At 39.3% G+C, this 9,040-nt stretch overlaps 1 long non-coding RNA gene across 1 annotated transcript; it reads right to left on the bottom strand.

The window, feature by feature from the left end:
* Positions 1 to 5,677: 5,677 nt before the first annotated feature.
* LOC131002467 (uncharacterized) lies at positions 5,678 to 8,661 on the bottom strand. Its single transcript, XR_009094303.1, has 3 exons — positions 8,328 to 8,661; positions 6,591 to 6,669; positions 5,678 to 5,960 (listed from the first exon to the last, which is right to left on the bottom strand). It is a non-coding gene; the product is annotated as an uncharacterized LOC131002467 (long non-coding RNA).
* Positions 8,662 to 9,040: the final 379 nt, after the last annotated feature.

A 9,040-nucleotide genomic window follows, 5' to 3' on the forward strand; every position in this document is an offset into this window, starting at 1 on the left:
GACACCTTGTCTTCTTTGGTCCGATTTCTTCGATTCAGGGCACACCTCGATCCTAAACCACAACGCCAGCGAGCCCTAGCTATGCCCAATATTGCAAAGCTAAGTGTATTTTTACGATTTTCTCTATCAGATTGGGATTCTAATTTTTGTTTGTGAAACATATGAGCATGATTACAATAAGATTAACACTCACCTTTGAACCTTGCTTTAGCCACTAAACTTGTTCAAATTGGTTTTCTGCTGGTTACTGAATATAGTTTGGGCTCATTTCTAACATTGAAAATTGAGGTGTAACTCAGGCTCACCCTCATTGTACAATCCAGTTTTTCATCTGCAGAGTGGTGCAGAGTGGTTTAATGGATCAAGGAATCAGTACGCAATGCCAAACAGCTCTTCCTTGTCATCGTCCTACGATGCTACTCCAACGACAGTCGAATTAATACCGCGGCCTTGATCATATTTTGGTATTCTAAAATGTGGCTATGTATCCCAGTTTTCTCTCAGCTGCAGAGCAGCGCCTTGGCGGTGGCGGAGGCCATCCGTCGCTGACGAAGTTTTTTACGTGAGCTGCATCGCCGACAGCCGCACCAACAGGTTCTCTCATCTCTCCTGTCGGAGTCGAATCTGCTGCTTCCCTGGTTTGATGGAGCAGGGCACGCACCCCTCTAAACTCGAAGGAATGGGTACACAACCTTGTTAATACACTTACTCTGATCTTGCTATTGTCGTTAAGCACAAAGGGTAAGAATTCCTGGGGACGAGTCTATTACGACATCACCGTTGCGATCACGAGGCTATTATCATTGAGTACATGACTAATGATTGATCTTCTCTTCTTAATTATATGTATATTGAATGCTTCTGACTTTTAGAGAACTTTATGAATTATTGAATGGAAGAAAGGGATTTTTGGGGCATATTGTTTGAGTATCTATGCTTATGTTCATATTCTTTTTGAGGGATTATTCTGTATTGGAAGTTATATATCTACATAATGGGGATGTATTATCTGCTATGTTTACTTGTATCTCTACCGATAATCACTTCACTTGATTTAAGGCTTGAGTGACTGATTTAAGACTTCACTATGATCTTGATCTATTTGTTGTAGTTTATCTGAAACTGCTGCTACTGTTGTGACTAATCGGAGATCGATTATTGTTGAGTCAATCACTGGAAAAATCATAAGTATGCGCTTCACATTGCCTTGGGGGTAGCTGACGCTGGCCACCAAGTTACATCTGTCGGGGGTTAATCGGTTCATCCCAATCTCGCTGTTGTCAATAAGCTCATAGGGAAGGGAAAGGGCAGTTCGCCACTGCATTGAAGCAGCGAGGCATCAAGAACGTTGGGTTATCTTCGAGGAGAATTGAAGCATCAGGAGGGCAGCGCAGTACGTTCATCTTAGAGAACAACGCAGGAATCTTGAACTCCAACAGCAAAGACTGAAAGAGTGAACTAAATACGAGATGTCTCAGGGCAGCGCTGCTATATCTTTCTACGTAATTCCAGCGCAGGATCATCTTTCAAGAAATATCTACAAAAAGCCGAATTGATGTTGAAAATGGGGCCTTGTTGAATTTCTAAAAAAATATGCTTGAAGAATTCAACGCAGCTACTCAGCTCGGGAAGAAGTTTTCAATCTTCAGTGTTTGCGGGGATAAGATAACTGATGATTGGGAGATGAACTCATCGACGAATCAAAATTTAGGAACGCTACGGGAAAATCATGAGAGCCATGGTTCAGCTTAATTTGACAGGGAGATTTTCACTTTTATTTGAGATTTTCTTGATTCATGTCATGACCAGAGCAGCCCCCGAATTTCATTTGCTTACTTTGCTTATGACTTCCTGTGCTTTTGTTTGATTTTTTGCAAGGGCATGTTAATACCACTATGTCGAGTACAGCTTGATTGCTTAAGGGAATTATCGACTGAAAACACCAACTGGTCATCCAAGTCGTTGACGATTTGTCCAATATCCATCAGGCTCATGGTTTGGGGTTCGCAACTACTGCAGCTCAGCCTCTGCGTTGATACCTGCTGTGAAAGTCCCGCTCCGCGTAGCCTATACCAGGGAAAATCGAAGAAGAATTGTCGGTATGGGACAGCAATCAAAATCATATCTTCTCTGTGAAGTATGGGAATAAAACGAGGACTCCTCCAAAGGAAACAATAGCTGATGAATACTCAAAATTTTGAGGATGAAAGTTATCTTGTCCAGGATGTTGGCTCCACCAGGTTATTGCTACCTCGCAGTTCACTCTCTGCTCATGGCTTTACTTATTCGTGTAAAAACTTTATTTGTGTTGTTGAAAACATGACTCCTCAGCGAAGGAAACTCGCACTTGAACTCAAAGCTCTCTATCATTTTATCTTTATATCTTGTTCGATTTTGAGAACGAGGAATACTCTGTTGAGCAATAAATGTATAGCAATATTTTACATGATCAAAGATTGGGATTATCTTCGCAATAAGTTTATAGCCCTGTTAAGAGGGGCTCTCATGTTTTACTAACAGTGGTACTTGAGGATTCTTACAGCACAGGATAAGCATATTTTGGGAAAACACTTGAACAAGTGTGATACACACTATATTACAACATGGGAAACCCACTAAATAGTGATGATTCAGGTACCTCGCAGAACTAAAGTTTCTCATACATGACCTTAGTTATCGAAGCACGTGAGCATGATTGGGATTTGAAAAATATTCTACTCGAACACTTGGGCATACTAATAATTTATATTATCTTCTGATGGGATTTGGGAATTTGATACTAAGTACACGAAGCTGCACACCTTCTGCATATGTGCCTAGGGCTAGAATATAAATTGACTAAGTACATGAAGTTGCATACTTTCTGCATATATGCTAGGGCTTGAAACATAATTTGAGCAACTTACTTCGGGACCATAGTCACGTCAGCGTTGCCGCTAGCATCAAGAGTAAGGACACCAAGCACAAATATACACATAACATGTTTAGTTGAATCATGCACATGTTACTAAAGGGGGGAGTGGAGTATATACCACCATGTGTGTTTTCTTGAAAAACTTAGCAGGGTATTTGAGCCTTAACGGCAACTCAGCCGCGTAGCGGATATTAAAACCTTAAATGGTAACTTAGCCACGATCCGGAACTGTAAGCCTCAGAATATATCTGAGCTTTCTCAATGCAGTCAGGACAGGCTATCTCAACCTGTACAGCTATCAGCCTCAGAATGTATCTGAGCTTTCTCAGCGCAGTCAGGACAGGCTATCTCAGCCTACGTAGCTATCTTAGTTTTTCAGTTATTTTAGCCTGCGCAGCCGTCTCAGTCATTTCAGTTGTCTTGGCTGGGAGAACTATCTCAGTACAATCAGTGCTCAAATTATCAGCGTGACTGTCTCAGTCAGCTCAGCCTGTGCAATCATCTTCATCTAAGTCATATGCAACGCAGATTGCATAAATTATCTCAGCGCAGCCAGTGTGGCTATCTCAGCGCAGCCAGTATGGCTATCTCAGTGCAGTCAGTGCGATTGTATCAGCGTGACCAGTGTGACTATCTCAGCGCAGTCAGAGCAGCTACAGGGAAAACAATTATCTCAGTTATCTCGGTCGGCGCAGAATGCCCGAGTCATTGTCAGTTCACGGTGTCTATGCTCCGCGCAAAAATATTGTAAGCCGCGAAAGTTAGATAGGGTTCTTTGATTGTCTATGCTCCGCGCAAAAATATCGTAAGCCGCGAAAGTTAGACGGGGGCATTAATTGTAAAATTTCAAGGCATTAATTGCAAAACTTCAGGGCATTAATTGCAAAATTTCAAGGCATTAATTGCAAAATTTCAAGGCATTAATTGCAAAACTTCGGGGCATTAATTGCAAAAATTCGGGGCATTAATTGCAAAACTTCAAGGCATTAATTGCAAAATTCGGGGCATTAATTGCAAAACTTCGGGGCATTAATTGCAAAACTTCAAGGCATTAATTGCAAAATTCAAGGCATTAATTGCAAAACTTCAAGGCATTAATTGCAAAACTTCGGGGCATCAATTGCACAATTCAAGGCATTAATTGCACGACGAAGGCCTCAATGTCTATGCTCCGCGCAGAAACAGCGTAAGCCGCGAAAGTTAGACTGGGGATAAAGCCTTAAGTGGCAACTCAGCCGCTCTGCGGACATTTGAACCTTAAATTAGTCATCGTTGATGACGTCCAAATAATCCAAAGGAAAAATTACTCTCTTTTATCTTGGTTCATTTGCAGCGCTGAAATACTTTGTCTTTACTATTCTTACAAAGATTGTCAAGTTCTTATCTAACGAGTGCAGGGAATCATGTATGCCTAATCGACAGGGAACGAGCCTTAAATGGCAACTCAACCGCTCTCTCAGGTTACTCCTCGGCACCGGCCTTTCAGCTCTACTCGGGTGCATCTCAGCTCTTCCAGGTCTTCGACAATCGTGCTTGACTTCTAAAGTACGCGCACGACACTAGGGGGGAGAAGGGGGTGTATACCCCCGTCACCTCTTATATCCTATTTTTAGGAATAAAAAAATTCAAAACCTAAGGAACAGGGGCATTAATTGCAAAAACTTCAAATCTTAGAGCCGCCTAAGTCGCGAGCTCCCAGAGCTGCCTTAGTTGCGAGCTGTAACAATCAAAAAAATGGCTCAACGAGCACGTTCGAAAGGGAATTGATTCACTCTTATTATTCTTGTTGTTATCCTAAATATTTTGACAGAGTTGGGATATTTTTGTGTTGACAAATTGGCAGGGATGCACTATTCTATCATTGATTATTTTGCAAGCTTACAAGTACTCGATTCAGGATAAGTTACAGGGCTGCAGGGCTAAAAAAAACACTTAGACCCTACTCGGGTGAGCAGCACAGCGCTGACTCTATATCACGCACCACTGGTTGAACAAAGAAGACACAGTTCAACCAGATTAGGGGGGAGTAGCTGATGAGGACTAGAATACTCATCAGCGCTGTGCTTAGCAATACAGGAACATCTCACTTGATTACTATTATTGCTATTATTATTCTTATTGAATGAGGCCAATCAGCGCAGGTTTAATTGAAGACCTTAGATAATAAAGGGACTCGGCAGTGCAGACTAAGGGACTCGGTAGCGCAGACTACGGGACTTGGCGGCGCAGACTACCCAGGTTACTCGGCAGCAAAGACTAGCCTGCGCAGCTCAAGGGAGCTACTCAACATGAGCAACGAAGGATAGCGCAAATGGATAAAATCAAGACTAAAGGGTATTAACAAATTAAAGGGCCTAAATCCAATTATTAGTGCTCATGGGCCTAAGGCCTTTAGGGCTCACTCTCACACCTATAAATAGAAGGTTAGCATTAGCATTAAGGGATGATAGATTATTTTGAAGCAACACCTGTACAATGTAATTATCTCACAATATAGTGGAAGAACTCGAAGAACACCCGTGGATGTAGGTCTTAACGACCGAACCACGTAAATCCTATCTCGATTATTGCTTTTTAGATTAGGCGTTGATTTCATGCTTCACCAGAGTGGTCTTACCAGAGCCGCCCATTCCTACAATTGGAATGATTAATAGATGACGGCAATTAGAAGTGAGTATTAGAATATTCCCAAGACTTCTCCGTCCGTGTCACACCCCAATTCTTGAATGAATAAATATAATCGAGGTGCAACTAATTCATAGAAATAAACAAGGAACAACCTTGTAAAAACCCGAAATAGGATAGAAAGTCGGGCTATGCCCCTTTGGATCACGAGTTTTGTTTCATGCTTCTGACAACCGACATTCATTGGCATAAATTTAGTAGTGATGAGTCTAAGCTCGGTCAGGTATATCATTTGAAATTTAACATGAAGATCTTAAGTTGGAAAAACAAAAGACTGATATGAGTAATTGCTACAGCGGAAGTCTAACATAGGAATTTATCGCTAACCTCAGCTCCGTCCCGTCAGCACCGGCCAGCCAACCTGAAAACATTTGAAAGTATTTTTGGGCTAAGTACTAATGTACTTAGTGGGCATGCATTTTCTGAAACATTTCATATTTTAATAAAGACAGTTTATCCAATCATACTTGACATGACTTAGAAGGTTTTAAATTGAAAGAAGTACTTCTAAGCATGTTAAAACATTTTCTTTCATTTGTGCGCACATGTCACACTCCCTTTCTGTTACTCGCTGTGATCCCGGACCTCTAGCCACCGACGGATCCATTTTTCCCATTGCACTTGCCCTGAGGACGTAACTCAGACAAGTTGAATTGACCTCGGGACGCTACCCAGGCAGGCCTTACATGATACATGCTCCGGAACACGTCCAGCCAAGCACCCTTATAACGCCTCTTACATGAATTAGTGCCCGATGGAGATCAACCCACCGAAACAACTAACAAGTGTACACAATTCTCAAATAGCGTGTTAGGCCATAAGAGAACCTCGATCGATCCATGAATTGCGAGCCTTAAACAGAGCAGAGTGCACATAAACATTTTATTGGATAAACAGTTTTCATTACATTAAATAAATAATTTGCATTTTATTGAAACATTTAGAGCTTAATAACTCAATCATACTTTGTACATTTGGAAAGTAAGCCCACCTGGATAGGCAAAGCCTGAAGATCATACACATAAAAACCTGTCTTGGGAAAGCAGCGCTAATCCCCCTGGTCACAAAGCCTACAAGAAATTCTATCCTTAATAGGTCTCATGAAACTAATCTTAATGTATTTGTGGATGTACTAAACATACTTGATTCATCACGCCGGGTTTTCAAATTTAATAATAAAAATTGAAAACTAATTCTTGAGCTAAGGACACCAACAATATCCTTACTCGATTTTCTTTTAATAATTGAAATTATAATCAAAACCAATTAAATCATGAATGTCTTTATTGCATGATGCAAATGCAAACTTCATGTCATGCTTAATATATAAAAAGTAATCACTTAAAATATGCACATAATAATAATTAATATTAATATGAAATCATTCTTTAAAGAAATAAATAATTAAACTTTATCAGAGTCTAATTAGTAAATTTAAACCAAGTCATTTTTCTTAGTAAAAATGCAGCCCAATTTATTTAATAAGGCAGTCCACTTTGAATTAAAAAATAAAAGCCCAAGTGAGATAAAAAAATCAAAGCCCCAAACTCGTTACGCACATATACTAAATCTTTCATGAAGCATCCTTTAAAATAATCTTTGATACATAGAAAATAATTCAACAACTTGAGCACTTAAGGGGTTGTTTTGCAACAGACACCAAATCTGCCTCGGATCTCCAAATAAGGCTCCAAAAGACATTCTGGAAACTAGACATTTCAAGGATCATTCTCCAATTTGAATCGAATGAAAAACAGTTCAAACGAGCAAGATATGCCCTCTCAAAGATGGGTATTTAACAAACAAAAATATAAAAATTTCAGATTTCCAGATTACAACCAAGTCAGTGGGCTTTCTTTAAAAATTCATATCTCCCTTTACAAAACTCCACTGGGAACCCCAAGGGTCAATTCGGAAACTAGGGAGAGATCATAACACTCTCCAGTTGGATTTACTCCAAGAAAATTCATGGTTTAGAAGATATGACTGTCTAAAGTTCAGTGCACAAAAAGAGTTCAAGTTTGGCAGATTCAGAACATAAATCGGAAAAACCACTTTAGGCTTCACCAAAAATTCTAAAACTGAAAAAGTAAGTTCCCAACATGTCAATGAATATTCAGTAGAAAGATATGCTTGATAATCAAAGATTTAAGTCGGACTTTGAGAACTCAAAGTCGTAGGTTTGTAAAACCTACTGGATGGTACAAGGAATAAGAACTAGATTTCAAGAATTTATACCGGTTGTTTCCCTTACTCAAAAATGGTGAGGCCGATGCCAAAAGAAAGATACGGGAGTCTAGAGTGACATACTCAAGTTTCAAAGGTTTTCACCGACTGAAACTTGACTTATGGCCTCCCAAAGATGGTTTACAAAAAATATATTCCAGATGGGCAGTGATGTTTAAAAATTCATAAATAAAACATGAGAGCTCTAAATATTCTTAAAGTTTACCATAGTATAGAAAACATATTAAACACGATACACAATTAATTTGGGAATTTTTGGGAACCGTTTGGATGGCTGGAATCGCCTTGAAATACACTGCCGAAGCAGTGTGCTTATGGCAGATTCACTGCCTTACCTCATGCACGGTTTTTCACCCAATAAACTCTACCAAAATAATCATCCAAAATCATAAAACATATCCTCACATAATATAGCACACATATGTGTAAAAATCCATGGTCTTAAAGCATTTTCTATTGAGAAAAACCAAAGAAAACTCACCCTCGAAGCACAATCTTCACTCTAACTTTACGCCCTAGGTTTCCCACGCTCTCCCTTACTTTGATACTACTCTTGGAGCTTAAAGGCTTCTATGAATTCCAACTTTGGTTGTGCAGAGAGAAGTAAGGATATAAGGGCATGACTAAAAGCTATTTTTTTTTTACAAAGCGTAGTGGTATGAAAACAAATTAGTGGTGGTAGGGAAAAAGATTAGTGGTAGGGAAAAGAAAATATTAGTGGTGGTAGGGAAAAAGATTAGTGGTAGGGAAAAGAAAATATTAGTGGTGGTAGGGAAAAAGATTAGTGTGGTGGAGAGGTAGGTGATTGAATAAAATAAAAAGTCTCCCGGGTTGTACTATGAAAACTGTAATAATCGTTCAGTGTTTGCTTAAATAAATAGCTCGTGAAAATACTTGAATGCTAAATTAAATAAATATGCAATGCATATAAATCCAATAACTAAATTTACAAATGTTTTTGTAAATCATTTTTGTTGGAATTAAAGATAAATTCTTTTTCTCAATCCGGCGTGAATCATCTTAAATCTAAGTTTAAAAATTATTCTAAACTTAGCTCGAGGAAACGGGGTATTACAGTCCGTCTCTGCAGCTATCCAGGAAAAGTAAAATATGATAAAAGGTCTTTTCAATATGTTTCCGGGGAGTATTTATATGCCATATAGGTCTCAAAATATGTCAAAACCGTGTAGGATC

This window comes from Salvia miltiorrhiza, unplaced genomic scaffold (genome assembly GCF_028751815.1).
Source record: "Salvia miltiorrhiza cultivar Shanhuang (shh) unplaced genomic scaffold, IMPLAD_Smil_shh fragScaff_scaffold_135_1, whole genome shotgun sequence".
Lineage (NCBI taxonomy): Eukaryota > Viridiplantae > Streptophyta > Magnoliopsida > Lamiales > Lamiaceae > Salvia > Salvia miltiorrhiza.